The sequence below is a fragment of the Tympanuchus pallidicinctus genome, unplaced genomic scaffold, assembly GCF_026119805.1.
Source record: "Tympanuchus pallidicinctus isolate F22 unplaced genomic scaffold, pur_lepc_1.0 scaffold22, whole genome shotgun sequence".
In the NCBI taxonomy this organism is placed as follows: domain Eukaryota; kingdom Metazoa; phylum Chordata; class Aves; order Galliformes; family Phasianidae; genus Tympanuchus; species Tympanuchus pallidicinctus.
The window spans coordinates 21,605,244-21,625,057 of record NW_026294739.1 but is presented as its reverse complement, the minus strand read 5'-3'; the positions used below and the strand labels follow the sequence as shown (position 1 = coordinate 21,625,057).

At 45.9% G+C, this 19,814-nt stretch overlaps 1 protein-coding gene across 1 annotated transcript in view; it reads left to right on the top strand.

Annotated features, from left to right (window-relative positions):
- SCHIP1 (schwannomin interacting protein 1) overlaps positions 1–19,814 on the top strand; it is a 113,078-nt gene that overhangs the window by 21,433 nt on the left and 71,831 nt on the right. Inside the window, exons 2-4 of the transcript XR_008207683.1 lie at positions 10,257–10,321; positions 11,158–11,238; positions 13,333–13,468. The gene's annotated coding sequence lies outside the window, so the exon portion shown is untranslated. The remainder of the gene's footprint in view (positions 1–10,256; positions 10,322–11,157; positions 11,239–13,332; positions 13,469–19,814) is intronic.

The following is a 19,814-nucleotide window of genomic DNA, read 5'->3' as shown; positions in this document are numbered from 1 at the left end:
ACAGGACTTGAGGCTGACACTGGTGCCTCTGTGTAAGCATTTTGGTTTGAAACAGGAAGGTATCTTTTGAAACCAACTTCCTGATTGCCCTGTTTTTAATGTACTTGGATTTGCACAGACTGCATTTCATAGCGTTCAGGTTGGAAAAAACCTCTAAGATCATCTAGCCCAACCATCACCTCCAGGCCCACAGTTTGTCGTGGCTGAAGATTCACTGACAGCTGTTGTTGATGGCTGTTTGCATGTCGAGTGATGGGGTCACCAACAGCCCAGAGTGCTGCTGGGGCTGGGGCTTTGGCTGTGCAGGTCTGCTCCCATTCCTTTCCCTCCTTGCTGATGCAGACGTGGCCATGGATCCCACCAGGGTGTCCTGGCACCTCTCCAGCCTCCCATGTAGGGATGCAGTGGCTTCATTCTCCTACAGATGGAAGGGAATACCTTTTGGGGCCAACAGAGGTCCTGAAATGCAGGTGTTGATTGTTCTCTGTAATTAGGACAGATTTGGGTGTAGCTGACTGGTCTAGGTGACTGCACAGAGCTGTATGTTTCTTATTCCAGGCTGCAACTTGGGTGGAAGATTTCCTTCTACTTGTTCTGCTAGAACTGGGAATTTCGATGTCTGAATATTTTGCTAGTGATATTCTGGTCAAAAACAAGGTAACACCAAACACAGCTGAAGTAGGATAAAATGTTAACGTAAAATGAGGATAAAATGTTTCCATTATAACGTTATAATGCAGAGATGTTGGAACTGAGCAATTCAAGAACTTGGCTTTTGTAGGAAACACAGCAGCAGCACCAATAGCCAGCTCTTAACAGCTCGTGCAGGCCAGCGTAGGGCAGCTCTGCACGCAGTAATGCCCAATTACAGAAGTTACAAGGAAATCTTTTTCTCTGTGTTCTGGAAAATGTGCTTTTTTTGGATGGCGTTCAAAGAATCATAGTCCTGCTCAGAAAAAAACATCTGTGCGTGATTGCTAGCACTCCTGGATTTTATCATTATGTTCAACTGTGATAAAATCTTCCAAGTAAGAAAGTGCTGCCGACGCTGTCAACTCCTGATAAACCCCAGTGGTGAGCAGCAACTGAGGCTGGCTGGGAGCAGAAGGGAGCTCTGCTAACACACAGAGGAGTTTCATTGGGCTTTCGCTGCTGATGGGTATCAGGTTAGAGGTGTAACTTTTTGTAGGAGCTCTTTTTGTTGCTGCTCATCAGGTTTGTAAAGTGCCATCCTGATGTTTATCTGCTCCAGGTGAAAAGCATCGCTGCAGCACAAGGGATGCAGTTGCTAAGCAACTGCCTTCAATTAAAACATCATCTTAGATATCTGCAGTAAATGTGAAATCAGATTTAACTCCTCGGGAGCTCGGAGGAGAGCACCCCATGAGCCCGGCAGCTCCTGCCATACATCCTCCTCCTTTACACTCTTTGCTATGTTGCCTGTAATGCAAAGCTTGGGAGTAGGGTTTTGGATCTCCTCTAGTTGGTGGTGCAGCTTTTGCATGTGGTCATTGTTAAATGCAGGCAGAGCCTCTGGCTCCTCTGAGGAGGGAGAGAGACTGGAGCCAAGCTCTGACTGCAGGGTTTGGGGCTTCTGTCCTTGGGTGTTTGTCAGGCTCATCTCCAACCTCAGAACAGAGTTCAAATCCAACAGCTGGAGGAGTGCTCATTTTAAATGGGCTCCGAGTAGATGAACTTTTGGAAACGACTTCAAGCTCATCTTTTGTAAGGAGTTTGTATTGGAGCTCATTGCTGTCGGTCAGAATTTCAGCTGCGTGTCGTCCCCTGAGCCATGGGCACCGTGGGTTCCCTCCTGCAATTTCTGTGAGATGGCTGTTGGAAAAAAAGGGTGAGCGTGCCATTAGGAAAGAAAGGATGGATGGAGAGTGCTTGGGAAAGAGAAGTGCTGCTGTGGGGTTGGAGGGGGGATGTCTGTGCAAGAATGAGAGCCTTCTGCGTTGGAAAGTTTGATAATTTCAGCTCTGGAAGTGCACTTTTCTAACCTCCAACATGCTCAAATGCCAAGATTGTGTTGAAAATTAATAGAATCCAAGTGTTTTCCTATGAAAAACTCATACCTGAGCTGCCTGAAGCTCTGTTGTAGGAGACATTGCACAGTGTGTATTCAGAGTGTATCTCAAGTACCTTGGCCAGACCCCACGTAGCTTTCAGAGAAGCCCAGACAAAGGCCAGAGCGTTCTGTGGCTGCTTTGGAACCTTCTCGTGGTCACTTTCCTGGACTAAAACACTCTGCTGAAGGGAATGTTGCTGCTTCTACATCCTGGAGGTTAGAAACTGACAGTAAGAAAAAAGGCAAACATTTGTTTCATTACAATTTTTGTCAAGGTCCGCTGCCTTCGCCTTGTCCATTACTGTGGAATGCCACGTGCTTGGTGTCCTCCAGCACCATAACAGAAAGCATTTCAATGCTCAACAGCATTCAGTAATAGCAGAAATTCAGTGTAAGATATGAGCTAAATCCTGGCTTTTTAAATGAAATAACTTTGTGTCCCTTCTGCCCTCTTGCTGTACTTGTTTTACATTGCTATTAACAGAAGAAAAGATCTCTGCTGTTGACCAGAGTACATCCCACCCTTTGTGATTATATTTGATTCTGATATAGGAAATCAGATTGATTTGATGAGTGTACTTGCTCAGAAACCTGCTCTGCAATTGTCTAACTGATTGATTGATTAATTCTCAGGATTAATTTAGCTATAGCCCATGTGCTAAAAACACAACTGAACAGTTCTGTAATTTGCCTCTGAGCTGTACCTGTGCCCATCTTTTTAATGGGATTGTAAATTATATGCACTTAATAAGGGGACTACAGTAGTCTGAACAATCGTGTTAATGACTCTTAACAAGTGATTAACTGGGAAGGCAGGATGGAGGAGATTGGATTGTTTCACCTGTGAGATTGCCAGGGGAGCATCTTTATTACTTGTCTAATTATCTTGTTGCTGTTTTATAGTGGTTCCCAGTAGTGCTACAAAAGTTAGAGGAAGTTCTGCTGTGAACCCTTCGGAAGTTACAGTGCAGATGTTCTTGTCACGTTGGGGTGAAATGTGGGGGCATAGAACATCTCTTCCTGAAGGAGCTTAAAAAAGTTCTTTAGCAAGGTGCTCACAAATAAGAAACCTCACACAGCTCTGTTCTATCCACGCAGGCTCCCTACCTTGATGAATTTGTTTTCTGGTTTGTGTATAGCAAGCTGGTTACAAGGGAGAAGAGCAACCCCTGTGAAATCAAATGGATCCATTTTGTGAGAAGTCGAGGGAAGAGCCAACATAACCCTAAAATGCCATCAGTTTGGGATTCAAGGACCATGGGTTCCTGTTAGCCTAGGCAACCTTTTGCTGATCTTCCTGAATTTAACTGACCTGTTAGCATGTTTATGCCCACGCTTGAAATGGAAATGATGTTTATATACTTAAGAGAGCTGAGATTGGGTCTTCTGGGGTGTAGCACCTGGAGGATGTTGGCTGGCTGATGCGGGTGCTGTCCTGCTGGAGGGATTTGCCCTTGGAGTGCTGCTGCTGTCTTTCTGAAGCTGTGCTGATCTTTATGGCTGAGCAGTAGAAAACACCATATTTTGTAATCGAGAGATGCTGGAATGGGAAGGAAGGTAGGGCAGGAGACTTGACATGACTTGTGCCTGCAGTCTCCAGCGAGCACAGCTCAGCTGGCAAATTAATAAGTGGATTGCTGGTTTCTTGGTGTGTTTGCATAGTTACAAGCATCAGAATGAGTGAGTAGTTTCATTATTATCAGCTTGGAAAAGCCATCTCTCATCCTGAAGACAAACAGGAGAGTGCGTGGTGGAAATTACAATACACATAAAGATTAAGACCCTAATCAAAACTGCTCCATCTGCAGTCCATCATAACAGAGGAAATGGTTCTGTGGGAGCACAGATCTTCCATGAACCTAAAGTCTTAGCTGCAGCTGCTCTCCTTTGGGTCAATCAGGAACGCCACGTGGCTGCCAGCTGTGCTGGTACCTCTGCCTCATGCAGTTTGCAGTGGCAGTGTTTCATTCAGTTGCCCAAAAATAGGAGTGGGGAAGTGGTGGCCACACATCCAGGATCACTCATGGTGGCTCAGAGGTGGCTGATGGCTTCTGCCTCACTGATGTCCTCCCTGCCTGTCCTGACCAGGGATGTACCTCCCCATGTGTGCAGTGGTGGAGGACAAAGCTTCCTGGCACTCACAGAACCATTAAGATCCCCAGTCCACCCCACCATGCCCACTGACCCTCAGTGCCACATCTCCACAGCCCTCAAACACCTCAGGGACAGTGACTCCTCCAGCTCCCTGGGCAGCCTGTGCCACTGCCTCACCACTTTTTTGGAGAAGAAATGTTTCTTAATATCCAGCCATTACACCACGTGTGCTTTCTCCAAGCAGAGGCACTCGCTGTGAAGTTGGTGATATGAGGACCGTGTACTCAGTGCTGCCACAGTGCAGTGTGATGGATATTAGTGCATGCTTTCCTAAAAGCATCACCTTTGGTTACGGACCAGATGCATCCTGCATGGCCTGTGCTGAAATGTGCAGAAGTGTAAAAAGCATTTCTATAATAGATGTATGGTAACCTTCTGATTCCTAAAGTAGGAATCCGTCTTCTCTTTTGTGGAAATTAGTAGACAGAACCACACGCTGAAAAGCTGAAAATTGGATTACTATTTTTCTTTTCAGTTTTAAAACAGTCATCTGTTGTTGTCATTAGAAGTAATAGGCACATGAGCTATAAAAAGAGCCACTTACTTTTTCTGGGGGAACGAAACCTCCGCTGGGACTATGGAAGATGGATCTGTCATGTCAAATTTTCCTCTGGCTTTCCCTTTCCTGGCGTGCTCAAATCCACCCTGGCTTGGTTGCAATCTCATCATATTTCTCTCAAAATTAAGCTGGACGCAAGTGTAACTTGCAATGAAAATCTGAGAGGGTGACGGGGTGGCTGGATGGTGTGGGTTTCTTCCAGTGGGTGCAGATTTGTGTCCTTCATTTGTGAAGAAACTAAAAGGAGGGCTGTCCAATGGCAGCCAGGGCTTGCAGGAGGCTGGTTGCTGTGCTGTGAGGTACTGCTTGGTAACCCAGGGCATAGGGATTGTTCATGTTCATTCCAAATGGAAACTTGCCTTGAAAAAACATTACCTGCTGTGCTGTCATGACAGCTCCAGCTCTGTGTGGGTTTTCACTGTAGGAAGGGTAGAGAACAGTGGACAATATGTATGCATGTGGACAAAGTATCTATACTTGCATTTTTTTGCTTGCCTCTAAGACTGCTTTCCCTGCTCTCCCATGGCATTCACACTGTTCCAGACTTTTACTCCATGCTCAGACTGGATGGAGTTTCAGAAGCACTTCAGCTGCAGAGAAGCCAAGATGTCAAGAGGCTTATTTCTCTCTAGTCTGTTCTGTTGGCAGAAGCTTGAAGTGTGTGTATTCTGAGGCAGACGTGGTGCTGCTGGAAGCCTTGACCACAGTGACAGCAGAAAGAAGAGGCTTTCTAAAGGAATCTCACTTGGCTTCTTAGAGGGATTCATCCTTGGACAAAGTCTCCAGAGCTGCTGTAGCTCTGCAGCCACAGTGCAGTACATTACTCTTCCCGAGGGCAGAAGTGAAGGAAGGAAAAAAAAACAACCCAACAATTTACTGATATCACAGAAAATGAAGAACTCAGCGGGTCGTTCTGTGAGCACTCCTATCCCCTGGGAGATGTCACAGCATTGCTGTGTTTCCCTCCTGCCCTTATACCATGCTCAGGAGAGTACTTAATATATCAGCTGTCCTGTGCAGCCAGGATGATGGCAGAAGGATTGGGCACCAGCTCAGTTCAGGGGTCTGAAGGCCAGGGCTTCCAGCAGTTTGGTCTCTGTGCTGCTTTCATACTTAGTTTCGCCTTAAGTCCTGTCTTGATTTAACAACGATCAGGAGAGAGCATCATGATTTACAATATAGAGAAGAGAAGCAATTAGATAGTATGTCTGTAGGGTATAAGCAGAGAAGGAGAGAGGTTATGTGAAGAAAATGAAAACATTACTGATTCATGTATTAAAGTGTGTGAAGCGTCCGCTGGAATATGAGGCAATCACAGCCCATGGGAACTTCCAGCAATGTGTAAAACAGAAATGATGCAGCATGGAGTTTATCATCAGCATAATGGTATCCTCACTGCTCTAATAAAGCTTTTCCATCTCTGCCTCACTGGGTTTTCAGTGGAAGGACCAAAGGAGCTGCCCACAACCCAGCCTTGGCTTCCAGCCTTCGAAGCCCCAGCAGCTCCTCGACTGGAGCAGTTCTGTGAGCATAACTTTGATCCTCAGTAACATAGGAAATGAGGAAAATGTCTCACTAGTATCCAACATGAGCATTAAGCTGCTGGAGTTCATTGCTTAATAGCTGCTGTTCCCCTGCACTCTGTGCCTTAGCTCCTGGCTGCCTTGCTGCCATACCAGTGTGCTCATCTACACCAGAGCGCCGTGATGCTCAGTGCCCACCCCAGCAATGCTCTGCTATTGCTCACCTCCTCCAGCCTGAGTCGCATCAGTGATGCCAGCCCTGTCCTTGACCTGGTTTGCTGTTTGGTGCAGTGAATCCTTCTGGGAACAGCCCTTGGGCTTTGGCTGGTGGGGAAGGGTGGGTGTGTGGGCAGAGCTGGCACGCGCTCACTGCCCTGCGCCCACTGGAGCAATGCCTGTAGCTGAAGGACTCTGAAGAGTCTGCAGGAGCGATACAAGAGTCTGAAGTTGCTCGCTATTAATTAGCGGTTAATAAGCAGAGTCCATTTTAACTAATCCTGATGTACAAGGCAGCAATGAGGGCTGTTCCTTCCCTGGAGGTATCACAACCAAATGGACAAGGTACTTGTGAGATTGGAGCTTGTGGGCCAGGGTTTGAGTGGACTGCCTTGCTGTGTCTCCCTGCAGCAGCTCACGCGTTTCCACCATGCTAGTTTGTATTTTCTTCCTAAATCTGTATCTGCAACTGAAGTAGATTGAGGTGACTCCGAAGATGGCGTGGCTTTTTTCGATGTGATTGGTAAATAGCTCTGACAGCTGTGCGTTGCGGAGCCCCTGCAGCTATGTTAATCGTGTGCACTTAATGTACTTCCCTTGAATATTCATAGCTGAAGTGTTTCCTATTAGGTTGCCCAGTAGGGCTTTCCCCCTCCCGCCCTCAATACTCAACAGCCTCCATCATCTGCTGTCTCTTTCTGTTCTGAGATATGGAGCGCGTGCCACCGTCTGACGTTTAATTACCGCTGTTACTGACTGCTCAGCGTGCACAGGGTGCTGTGTTGGCTGCTGTGCTCCAGCCCTTAAATGGGACACAGAAGGCTCTACACACCACTGAAACGCATGAATTATTGCAGGCGGTCTGCTGGCTGCCCGAGCTGGGGCATCATTTAACATGGGAACCGTGGTCTTCCCTGGGAAAACTGAGCATAATGTGTTTCTGCTAAAGGATTATTGCTCTGATGCCCTTACAAGGCTGGGAGCTGGTTTTCAGTGAGGCACTGGAGGGAAAAGTGATGATCAAACAGAGCCCAGCAGAGCTGCTGTGCACAGAGGTGCTGCTGCAGCACAGCAGGTGAACAGGTGAGGTTCTGCAGCTCCTTCCTGGCACCCTCAGGCACTGTAAATGACACAGTGGGGTAGGAGGACACGAGTAACGTGATATTTCAGTTTAAAAAAATGCACCTTGCAGCTTGGATAAGGATCAGGCATAGCCTCTTTGATTGGGGGTTGGGGCTAGGTGGTCTTTGAGGTCCCTTCCAACCCAAACCGTTTTATGATTCTATGACGTGTTTGAATAACTGCCCTTAGTTATAAATTGGAAAACAGGTCTTTGCTGCTGCAGTTTTGGGGTTTTCCTGTGCTTGGGGGGGCTTTGTGCCCCAATCTCTGTCTCTGCCCCCTGGGGAAGCCCTGTTGTACAGCAGCAGGCAGTGCTCTGAGGCAGAGATGCTCCAACGGTGGCATGTGTCCAGAAAGGATTCTGAACGTTAATTTTTAACACGTGGCCTCTGCCCTGATTTCTTTGTGCTGGTACAAACCCGTGGGTATAAATAGCTCCACTGACCCAAATGGGTATTTTTGGGCACAGCAACAGCACAGGCTCACAGCCTGCTATTCCAGGTAAATATTTCTCTAGGCACGACTTTGCATCTGCAGAATTCTTCCCTTAGACATTACGCTAATATTGGCCTTTGGAAGCAAACTTCTCCAAAGCAGACTTTAGAGACCAGTGCATTTGTTGTTTGAATATTGATTTCCCAAAGGTATGCGTGGCTTAGAAACATCCAGGAAATGTTTTTTTTCCTTCCTAAGCGGCCTTGTGCAGAAGCCACCTCTCTGCCTTTGCTGGCAGAGCTGGGGAGCCCCAAGTGCAGTGGGGACGTGGCTCATGGGCATGGTGGGGTGGGTTGGTTGGGCTGATGATCCTAGAGGTGCTTTCCAGCCTTAATGATTACACATATTTCTGCAGCTCCAACGAGTATACTGTTAGCATCTGTATTCCACTGGAGTAGGAAGGTGAAAACTGCAATAAGTTTCAGTGTGTTCACGTTCTACCAAGTTCTATGGAGGCACTGTAATTCGTCGCGTGTTCCAACAGAAGCGTGGATCCCTTCCAGTTTAATTTTCCCAAGCCTGAGTTTGCAGCTGGGTCGCTCCTGGTGTGACCTGTGCCAGGCATCGCCCAGTTGGCTGCTGCCATCAACCCCTGCTCAGTGCCACCCAGGGTCCAGGCACAGCAGCAGAGCTGGGCCACAGCCATGGTTGCAAGGAGCAATAATCAATGCTTCATGTTTAATGACGCAAAACTGAAATTAGTATGGATTTTATGTCTCCTTCTCTTCCCAATTATGCAAACGTTACGGTGCCCCTTTTGTAGTTGTCTTATGTTATGGCTTTTAGACAGGCAGGCTGGTGATGTTTAATTGAAAGCCTGAATAGTCAAAAATGTCACAACTGATTTCGGTTTTTACTTTTTTTGTTCCGTCTTCACCCTTAGGTTAATAGAAAATGATGTCAAACACAAGAAATGATTTATGTAAGTTGTGCAGGTTTTGTCACCCAGGGCTATATATAAAGTCAATTGCAAATTGTTTTCACATTCTAAATTACCTTACAGTGCTCTGGGACACGCTGAAAAAATGACCAGCAGAATAATATGGGAGAATAAAGGTTATCTTCTGAACCAAACTGTGCTTCAAGGAAAACAATTTTGGAAGTTGCTTATTTTTAATGTGCCAGGAAAGACTGAGCATAAAAAGAAAGGCAAAGCCCTGGAAGTTTGAGGATGGGTTATTTCCAGTGGCAGGTTATGTATTATGACAGAGGATAGAGATGCACCTTTATAAGTAAATCATGTAGGAACAGACCAACACTCTTCTCCTGCAGTGGCTGTGAGACCAAGCTGTGCTCTGCAGTGTGTCCCAGCGTTCCCCATCCTGCAGTGAACCACCTTGGTGGCCCACAGAGATGGTCTGGCACCAGGAGAATGATGTAACATGGATTGTAATCTGCTTTAATTCTAGGTTTGCACCTGCTTAAAACAAATATCTGTATTTAAATTGTTTTTATTGCATTTCTCATTGCGTACTTCTCAATTTTAGCTCGGTTACAGATCTCCACCATCCCTCAGCTCCCACCCCTTCTGAACTCAGTATAGCACTGCTAGAAAAGCACAACTTAGTTTTTAAGCCCTTTGTCTGTGCTGAAATTCATGAGGGACTTTTCCTGGACCTGCATCCTGTGGATGCAGGGAACCCCATCTACGTCTGCAGTTCAGCTCTTGGCGTCTCTTCTATTGAAGCAGGATCCAATGCAAATACCCAGGTGAAGATGGCAGGCTATAAATCTCAGCTAGCAACTCTCTTAATTGTGCAACTAAATACAGTTTGATTGCAGAACAAAGGGAAGTGCCCTTTGGTGTGAGCCGATGCTCATCACCTCTTCCCAAGACCATCTTTCAAATCACAGCAGCCACACACCTAGCAAACAAAGGAACGCTTTCCTCTTTCACTCTGCCTATTATTTTTTGTAGGTCTGATCTTTACCTGCTGTGTATATTGAGAAAGGTGTTGGTTTCTTTGTAGCTATTACGTATGTTGGGAAGCGTGCCCTGAAGGCGCTGCCTGAGGCAACGTTGTGCTTTGTGGTTGGGCCCAATAGTTGGAGCTGGAAGGGGGATCTTTAGTCTCAGCCCACCAGCATGTTGAAACATTTCTCTCTCTTCTTCCAGGAAGAGCTCAGAAGGCTCCAGAACACCCTGGAACAGGTCAATGATGGCAAATACTCGCTTCAAAGGTAAAGCTGTGATTTCCACTATATCTCACATGCGTGTTTTTTTTCTTGTACGTATATCTTTCACTTGGCAATATACTGGATCTACGAGATCTCACATCTAGCCCACAAACAGTCCTTACTTTTAGTTACAGGAGGCTAATTTCTGAAAACTGGCACTGATGGGTGATGTGATTGAGCGTCCAGTTAAAGTCTCAAAATAACTCCCCAGGTTGGGGTCTGACCTTACAAATTTTCACGCAGAGTTCTTTCATTCATGTTGCCAATCCCATCCAAAGCAGTGTCCCAAGATGTTTGATTTTTATCTTGTAGCACTTTAAAATTGCTTTCTCAAAGCAATCGGTTTGCAGCGCCGACTCCTCAGTCACCATTCATCACAAAGAATTTTTCTTCATCTTCTTGTATGGCCTTTGCTGATGTAATTCATTTGCTGCCAGCATTACCATTGTTACTTTCCATTTTACTCTCCGGCTTTTCAAATGTAGCCCCAGGGATGAAAGTTAATTTAGCAAGAATATCTACTACGTTTGCCAGTGGTTTGGTTTGCAGCAGCTTCTTTGCTTGGTGCGCCTGTCTCTGGGGCTGGCATCTAGATGGTTCAGTGCAGAAAGCTGCAAGGACTCAAGCAGCCCCAGCCTGGGAACTGGGTCCAAATTCCCTCTTCTTGTTAAGTGAGGTGGGGCTGGACATGGGGATTCAGATGCCTTCCCCCAGAGGCAGCAACACGTGAAAACGAGCGCCTCTTGCATGGTCTTGTCAAGTTTTCTGAATTAATTCACAGTGATTGCAAAAGTGTCATGATGAGACACATCCAACCCATTTTCTCTTCTGTTTCGTAGCCATCAGCTTGCCATGGATGAGGAAAATAATATTGAAAAATATCGTATCAACTTACAGCCCTTGGAAACAAAAGTGAAAATGTGAGTAACCAGGAATGTCTTTTCTGCATTTAAGTGCTGCTGAGCTTGTCAGATTCCTGAACCTCAGAACCCAGCTTGTGTCCACCCCATATATCTGTGCAACTCTAAGTATAATGAAACAGAGCACAGAGCCCCAAAGCCACTGGCAAAATTCTGAGCTGTCAGGGTGGAGCATCATGCAGTTGTGCATACTGAAGTTCACTTCCAACCAAAAAGCTGCACCTAATGTGCTGTATGTGTTGATAAAACATTAATGCTTTCTTAAAACAGTAAAAGGACGTGAAGTTTCAAATTAAAATCCAGCCAGTGTCTTTTAGACATGCCAATGTAAGGCCACTGAAAAGAAAAGCCCAGAGAGCTTCTGAGAGGGATAGCTGTACCTTAACTTCAGTTTATTCTCATGCTTTAGAATGGAAAATACATGTAAGCATAAATATGTAAATACTACTGGTACATGTTTTGCAGTGGAGCATGGAGCTGAGGTGATGTGAAGTGTAAATGCTTGAGATGTGAAGATGCAAATTCTTTTTTAAAGCAAAACACATTTACTGGAAGCTCCTCCACTGGCATTTGCACCTGGGGCCTTTAGTTGATATTCCTGTCCATCTTAAAGCTGTTGTATGAAAGCAACGTGGGGCTTGACCAATCCAAATTGCACTAAAATGCACGTTGTCCCCTGGCACAACGTGAGGCCTCTATTGCTGTTACCTGGGAGCAGGGGCTCAGTGACCCCCACTACCCCACAACCTCCTGCCAGAGAGCTGAGAGAGCCATGAGGTTTTAGCAGCAACATTTGGGGGCTGTGTGGGTTTTTTTCCTGCTTGTGGAACTCAGAGCAGAAGTGACACCTTTACTACAAAGGCAAAGTGGAAAGATAAACATCTATAGGAAAGGCTTTGGATCCTTCGGGTTGCACTAGAAAGCATTTGTAAGGCTCCCTGCAGGAGGGAGGAGCACGGTCTGTATTTCACACCTCCAAATTGCCTGCAGGAGTGGGGCTGAGGGTCACAGCAAGGAGTGCCCGGGCTGGTGCTGAGCCCCCAGGGTTGCACAGTGCTGCTGGAAGAGCAACCAGGGAGCTCTGCAGAGCTGAGAGCACACCGAGGTCAGGGTGCTGCACCCCATCACCAGACATGGCAAAAGCTTTGCTGAATTCATCCGCCAGTGAATCAAACGTTAAAAATCCCCCAAAGGAACATTTCAGTCTCATTGCACTGCCGTAGTTGAGATGAGCCTCGGGTCAGAACTTAGCCCTGTTTTTCCGTGGGGTTGTCAGCTTGTTCCATGATTTCCTTTCACATCCATGCTGTTAGCAGCACAGACTTGACAGCAAGGATCTCCGGTGGTGCCGCACTGCCACCTGTCGAGCTGCAGCCAGGGAAAGCACTGCAGAATGCTGCCCAGGCAGGTGCTTGGGGCTGTGGGCTCGGCTGGCTTTACTGCTCCTCACAGTCGAAGCTCAGGGTTTGGAAGCAGAGCTCCTGCTGTATTCCCACACATTGCTCTGGAGCAGTCTTAAGTCCCATTGGCAGTGGGAGGTGGATTTCAGAGGGTGCTGGGCTGGCTCTGAAGGACCAACCGTGTCTGTATTACAATCTTTATTACTGGTGTAAGATTTTTATGCTGTTCGTTCCTCTAAGCGGATAATTGTCTTCCTCTGTGTTTGCAAGCTGTGAGAGAATTGCTGAGTTAAGTAGTCTTAGATTTAAACTCGCACAAGTGATTGAAGGATTAGAGATATAGAATTGTGTCTACTTACCAGGCATCCCAAGATACACCAGGAGTGCATAATACAAGGCCTACAGAGGTAATAAAGAATTCCATCTACTTAACAAGTGTCTCCAGATATGCTAGCAGTGACAGTGGAAGTCCTACACAGGGTAGCAGTGCACGATAGTTTTCAAAACGAAGCACGCAAAGATAAGACCACCACGTTTAGATGTTGTACCGAGGGACACGCTGCAGCGGGGAACATTGGTGAGGGTGGACGGTTGGACTGGGTGATCTTGGAGGTCTTTTCCAACCTCAGTGGTTCTTAGCATAAATCCTTCCTGTGGATGCATTCACCAACTGTGTGCTTTGCTGTCTGCCCAGCATCCAGCGCGCATGGCGGCAGTACCTGCAGCGCCAGGAGCAGCTGGGCAAGCGCAGCCCCTCTCCGCCCTCCCTGTCCTCTGACAAGATGAGCAGCTCCATCAGCATGAACACCTTTTCGGACAGCAGCACGCCGGTGAGTACAGCCTTGGGCAAGGTGATCTGTGGGCTCCTTTTTGATGGCTCCCATCGAGGGCTCTGCGGGAAATGAAAGTCGTTGCAGCGTCTCAAACGGACGTGTAAGGGGACAGTTGGGTGTCGTGACAGGTGTTGTGCAAGTGAGACATAGATCTGTCGTAGAAATCATCGTCATAGGAGCACTGTGTACTGCACACTGCAGCGGTACTCTGAGTAGGGGAAAAAAGATGTTCCCTAAGTGTTTTGGTTTTTCTGTAATAAGCAAAGCTTTTCACTTGGGTGCTTGTTTGGCATTTCGTGTTGGTGTTCTCCAGAAAGAAAAAAAGTGGCAAATTCTGGTGTTTTTCCAAGAAACCAATATGTTTTCTGGCATTATTTTGTTTTACTAAAAGAGACTTGGGGAAGTTGATCTAGGGATTAAAAATTAAGCTTGATTTTGGAAGCGATGCACCAACTGCACACTGCTGGTGGAGGCTGTGCTCCTCTTGTCACAGTGACTCCAAACCAGGAGCCAATTTTAGAAAATAGTATGTGGCTTTGTGGCTGTCCCTGGAGTAGGGTTTTTTAGGTCAATAAATCAGATAGATATCGAGCCTATAAATACTGCTTTCAGCTTGGAGACAGCATACATCTGTTTTGAGGAAACAGTGGACCCGAGCGCAGAAAGTAATTCAATAGCTTCAAAAAAATACGAGGTAAAAAAAGCCAGCATGTCAGGCTGTCCCAATAAGTACAGGTGAGGTCTGTTGTGTTGCCCAGCTGGGAGCACGTGGGGCAGTTGGGAGCACACCCTGCAGGGCATCAGCATGAGGGCAAGGTGCTTAATTGGAAGCTTTGGTGGCGATCACAGGGCAGCATTTGGTGACTTCCAAATTCACTGCATAGTGGAGAAGCCAGCAGGGTTCTCAAAACAGATGAAGCGTCTGTGTGAGGAGGTGGTGACTGTTAGCTTAACTGCATCTTTGGAGCCTGTTTGCTGAGTCTAAAGCTGGAAAAATGCCCCACGGTGCAGAACACAGCTTGGTCCCAGGGATCAGCCATGACTTTTGTACTTCTGGTCTGCAAGTTAGAGGACGTTTCAACTTCTTCCTCCGCTGGGCTGTGTTATCCAGGTTAAACCTGACAAGAGGTGAGCTGCTTCCTGCAGCTGCTATTTTTGTGGCACGGCTGTGGTTGGGCAGGCAGCATCGGGTTTGACAGCATTTAATGAAATATTACTGAGAGCACACTGCTCTATTTTTAGGTGCCTCGTGTTCATAGCTGGAGGCCAGGATGATAAAGTGTGTCTCAGCATTGGGTTATGTGCCGATGTCTCACATATCGAGCGAATTAAGCTCCTGTAATGAGAGAAATAACTTGGGGGCCCGCTGTTACCTGGGGCAGAGGCACAGCCACCACCAGAGGTCCCCCCTGCCCCACACACAGAGCTCCTGTGGGGTCCCCAGCCCTCCACGGGAACCTCCTTGGGAAAACAACACTTTCTCAGCACTTCTGCATCTTACAGGAAAGTGAGTACATCTCGGAGTTGTAGTGATGTGAAACATGCAGCTTGAGACACTAGAATTACTGCATAGTTTGCATTAACATTGGGTTAATGCCTGTTCATCCAACTGCTGCATCGTACTTGTTTAATGCAAAGGAAGATGAGAATATTGTCTGGCACTTGTCTGGTGCCTGGTGCCAATAAGCTCTGAAAACTCAGGGAACGTTTCTGAAGGCCAAAAGAACCCATTCTGTGTGTCCTTGGCTATTGCAGTGCCAAAGATCTGGGGCACCCGCACTGTGGCTCTCAACTGAGGCTCTACAACTCCAACAAATGCCTCTGTGCTTTCCAAGGTCTTCCCAAACCATTTAAAATCAGATTTATGTTATTGTTCTGCTTGCACTCGAGAGTGCTGGGGGACACTGTGAGCATCAGGAGCAGAGGAAGGAGGTGAGGAGAAGCCATATCAATGGCCTAAGAGGAGGTGGTTGAAGGTGTGAGATCTGGTGGGGAGGCACTACATCTGTAAGTCCAGGATAGTTTTGTTTCATATTTACCTCTAAAGAAATAAAACAGCTCTGGTCCTTTGTGGATTGTGGTCTTGGCTGTGTGGTGAGCTCAGAGGAGAGCACACAGCAGTGCTAACAGTGGGTCACCCATGCAGGTCCTTGAACGCATGCACTGAGGACAAATTGTGATCGAATGCAGTGTTGCTGCTGCCCTAAGAAATAATCTTAATGCTAGTCTTTGTGTAAAAGTACACTGTGCTGAGCAGTATGAAGTCTCTCAAATAAAAATTTGGAAGGGAGGGAAAGTCAAAATGAAAGTTGTGCTCCCTGGAGAGGTTTTTCATCTCTTTTCCAGAGGCAGAATGCAGCTCTAGCATGCCAAAATATGTTAGCAATAAGCAGTGATTTGCAGATGGGAGAGAAAAATTTATGAAGTATTCTGAGAAACCACTGTCACAACAGAGCCACTTAATTCAGCTGAAATCTAATCCAGGTTTTCGATTTCCTTTTGCTGTGCAAGCCTCCTGGTCGCAGGTACTTCTGGGGGTGTGAAAAAGTAGTCGACTGCTTGAATGATGAAAGACAGAATCTCATGTCCACAAAACAAATGAGAGCCTGTAGGCTGACGAATGCAGATTACTGCAGCAGGATAGGTATTGAAACTGCACACACCAAATACCTATTTGTACCTGTGCATGGGTCCAGCAGCTGCGGTGAGGTAGAATTTTGAAGCTCTTAATTGGATGAATAATACCTGAAAACGAAGTATGTGCAAAAGATGTGTTGCTGGAGAGTGTAGAATAATGTTTGGTCATTTGTAGCTGAAAGAGAAGCTCTTTTCCACTATGACTACAAACCTCCTGAGGCATTTGTAAGGAGAAGTGAGGAGCTGGGCTGATAGAAGTCGTAGTTAAAAATGTTTTTTCACTCTCTTGCCCTTGAAACTTTTCTGTTCTTAGAGAATAAGACAGAATGTGGAGATTGGTAGTAGAAAAACTGATTAAAACTTGGAAACTGAAATCCTATGAAAAGCCTGTAATACCCAGTCAAAAATGCTTGGAATCAAACACACGGCCTTCTCATAGCACACACACAGCTTGAGTGCAGCATGGGAGGAAGGGCAGTGCACCCACAACCAGAGAAAATGATTCTGACCCAGAAGTGTCAACAACACCTGAGACTGAGAAGGAAATGGTGAAAGATGAATTTCAAAAGCATGGAAGATTTTCTGCTATTTAGTTAAGCAAAGTACCATAAATCAGTGAAAGACAAATGAATGCCTTATATGTTATTGCCTACAAGTGCCAGTACAAGATTTTAAAGTCCCTTTTTTTTTTTTTAATTTTATTTGGAGATTAAACTTAGAGGATAAGGACCTATAATTGTTCACAGTGTGATTTCATCTCCTGTTTAAAATAAATCGGTTCTCTTTTAAAATGTCAGGTCAAATTGTCTAAGTGCCTGCTAAAACTGCTTTTATGTGAATTTGACTCTTCTGATTTTACCTGTAATTGATACCAGTTACATAATACTGACGTTTTACCTGAAAGTAACAGATTCCCTTCCTCTTCCTCTCCCTATCCCCCAGTATCATTCTTGACAGTGGGGAAAAAAGCAATGAGGCCATCTCTAACTGTTTGTGCTGTAGTATGCAGTGTTCCCTTGGGCCTTCCTCCCAGTAGAATACAGATATAATGAGCAGAATGGATGTAACTTCAGTGATGAGGTGGGAAACAGAGTTTTCCTGTTAGACTACAGCTTTGTAGGCCACAAAGAAGGGGTTTGCCAACTGTGTTTGTGTGTATGTAGTACAGGTGATTTTCTAGCTGCTAGAAAATGCCTACTGTCAATCACTTGTCAGATTACTGGGTGAGGAGCACACAATAAGCATCTGTATCATATCCAGTTACTTCAGCTTTCCTTTTACGTTTTTGGTTTAAATGAAGAATAATTAATGAAAAAAAAAAAAGGAGCAACAAAAAGATTTGAAAATAATCTTTGATTTCTTTCATGTCACTGTGTAGAAAGGTGGCAGAATTCACCTTTCTCTGTGGTCTGTGGCTAAGTTCCTGGTTTCCTTTTCCATCAGAAATGAACAGTATCTGTAGCTACTCAGAAAATAAATAAAGATGATGCCAGATATGTCCCACTGGCAGTTGGCTGCGGGTGTGACCTGTTTTTCTGATAACATCACATCTCTTCAAATAGTTCAGTCTCAAAGGCATAATCTGTGAAAGCCACAGAAAACCTGATAATCCTCAGCAGACAGGCAAAAACGAGTGCGAGACAGCCCCGGGTCCAGACTTCTCAGAGAATTGCGGCGGGGTGTTGGCTTTAATTTATTTATTTCTTCATTCCTTTGTAATCTAATCCAAAACACTGGTATGGAAGCGAACGGATTTTTGTCCCCGCTTTGGGTCGCAGCGACCCCGGGGCCTCCACCATTGCGGAGAGCGGCACCGCCGCCCGTTCAGCACTGCGGACAGCTCCGCCCCCCGGCGCGCACCGCACAGGTCGGCCTGGGGCCGCCCCGGGGCCGCTGCTCGTTTCCTGATCTCCCTCCCTCTGTGCTGGAGTGGCTGCAAATGCAACATAGGATCATAGAATTGCAAGGTTGGAAACAACCTGCAAGATCGTCTAGTCCAACCGTCCTCCCATCACCACTGCTACCTCAAGCATTAAACCAGATCTTGTAGCTCCACATCCAGGCGCCTCATCCACTGCCAGGGACGGCGACTCCACCATCTCCCTGCGCAGCCATTCCAGTGTCTGACCACTCTCTGAGAGAAAAAGTCCTTCCTTATGTCTAATCTGAACCTTCTTTGCGGCCTTTCCTCAGTCCTCTTTGTTGCCTGGGAGAAGAGGCCAAGCCCCTCCTCATCGCAACCTCCCTTCAGGAAGATATGAGTGCAGTAGGGTCTCCTCTGAGCCTCCTCTTCTCCAGACTAAACAATTCCAGCTCCCTCAGCTGCTCCTCATAAGACTTGTACTCCAGACCCCTCACCATTTTTGTTGCCCTTCTCTAGACACGTTCCAGGGCCTCAAAGTCTTTTTTGTAGTGAGGAGCCCAAAACTGAAGAAAGTACTCAAGTTGCAGCCAAACACATAAAACAAACACTCATCAAACACAAGATTTCTACTTTGCCTCACAGGGCTTCCTGGAGAATGAAAATCATGACAGTTCAAGCCCGTGTCAGTATCCGGTACGTAATATTTGTTCTCTTGTGTTCAGAACAAAATGACAATGAGCACAAAGTGAAATGCAGTAGCTTCTGTGTGAACACAAGGAAATACTTTTACAGCGTGAAGGTGACTGAGCGCTGACACACGTTGCTCAAGTTCTGCAGTTTCCCTTCTTGGGGATATTGGAACTGATGTGGACCTGGGCAGCTCACTGCAGGTAGCTGTGCTCAGGCGCCGTGTTGGGCAGGTGACATTCAGAGGTGCCTTCCAGCCTCAGCCATTCTTTGATTCTGCAAAGCAATAGATGGGAGCTGGAGCAAATTAGCTGGGCGCGGAGCATATTAAATCAGAGATAATACAGACAACTGCAAAGAAATGTTTGCAAGTCATTGTGTTCTTAATTAAGACTCTTATCTGACTGAATTTCTTGTAACCTTGGGAGTTTGGGCTGCAATTAAAAAAAAAAAAATGGTTCTACTTAGTAGGAATTAGCAGATAATTTACTTAGCTTATTGTTGGAGGAGGGAGTAAAATAGAAGATAAAATACACTGGTATTTGATTTCTTCATAAAAGTTTTTATTATTCTTTTTAATAATCATGCATATACAGCTTTGCTAAGGTTCCACTGCTTATCTTGTGCGTACATCATTTTCTGTACTACAAACTCAAAATAGCTATTCTGATGCAGGTTTGATAGTAAAATCCATGACTGCTTACAGTGTCCAGAGCTGAAGTGGCTTTTCTATTGAATCATAAAATGCACGTTGTGTCGCTGCTCGTAGTGTGGGGGCGAACATCTCTCCAGAAAATCGACGGTTCAGACCACTCCCATCATAAAATGCAAACTTCTGTAAATGGAAAAGAAGGGAAAAAAAAAATAACAGCCATGCTGTTACCACGTGCTGCTCACCAAACAGTTCTTTAACTCTTCAATAGCAGTTTGCTTTCCTTGCGGCTATTCCCAACCTTTTAATAGATGTTATTTCATCCAAACGAGAATCAGAGTTTAAATATATTTTCCCTTGTTTTATATTGGTTACCTTTCTCTGCAGTGGTCTGCAGTATAGATTGAGAGTTAAGAAATGTGTCCATTTTTTGAAAAAGTCTTGGGCAATGGCATGTCTTTCAAACTTAAAGTGCTTTATTAGAAGTTGTTGCCCTTGTGGCT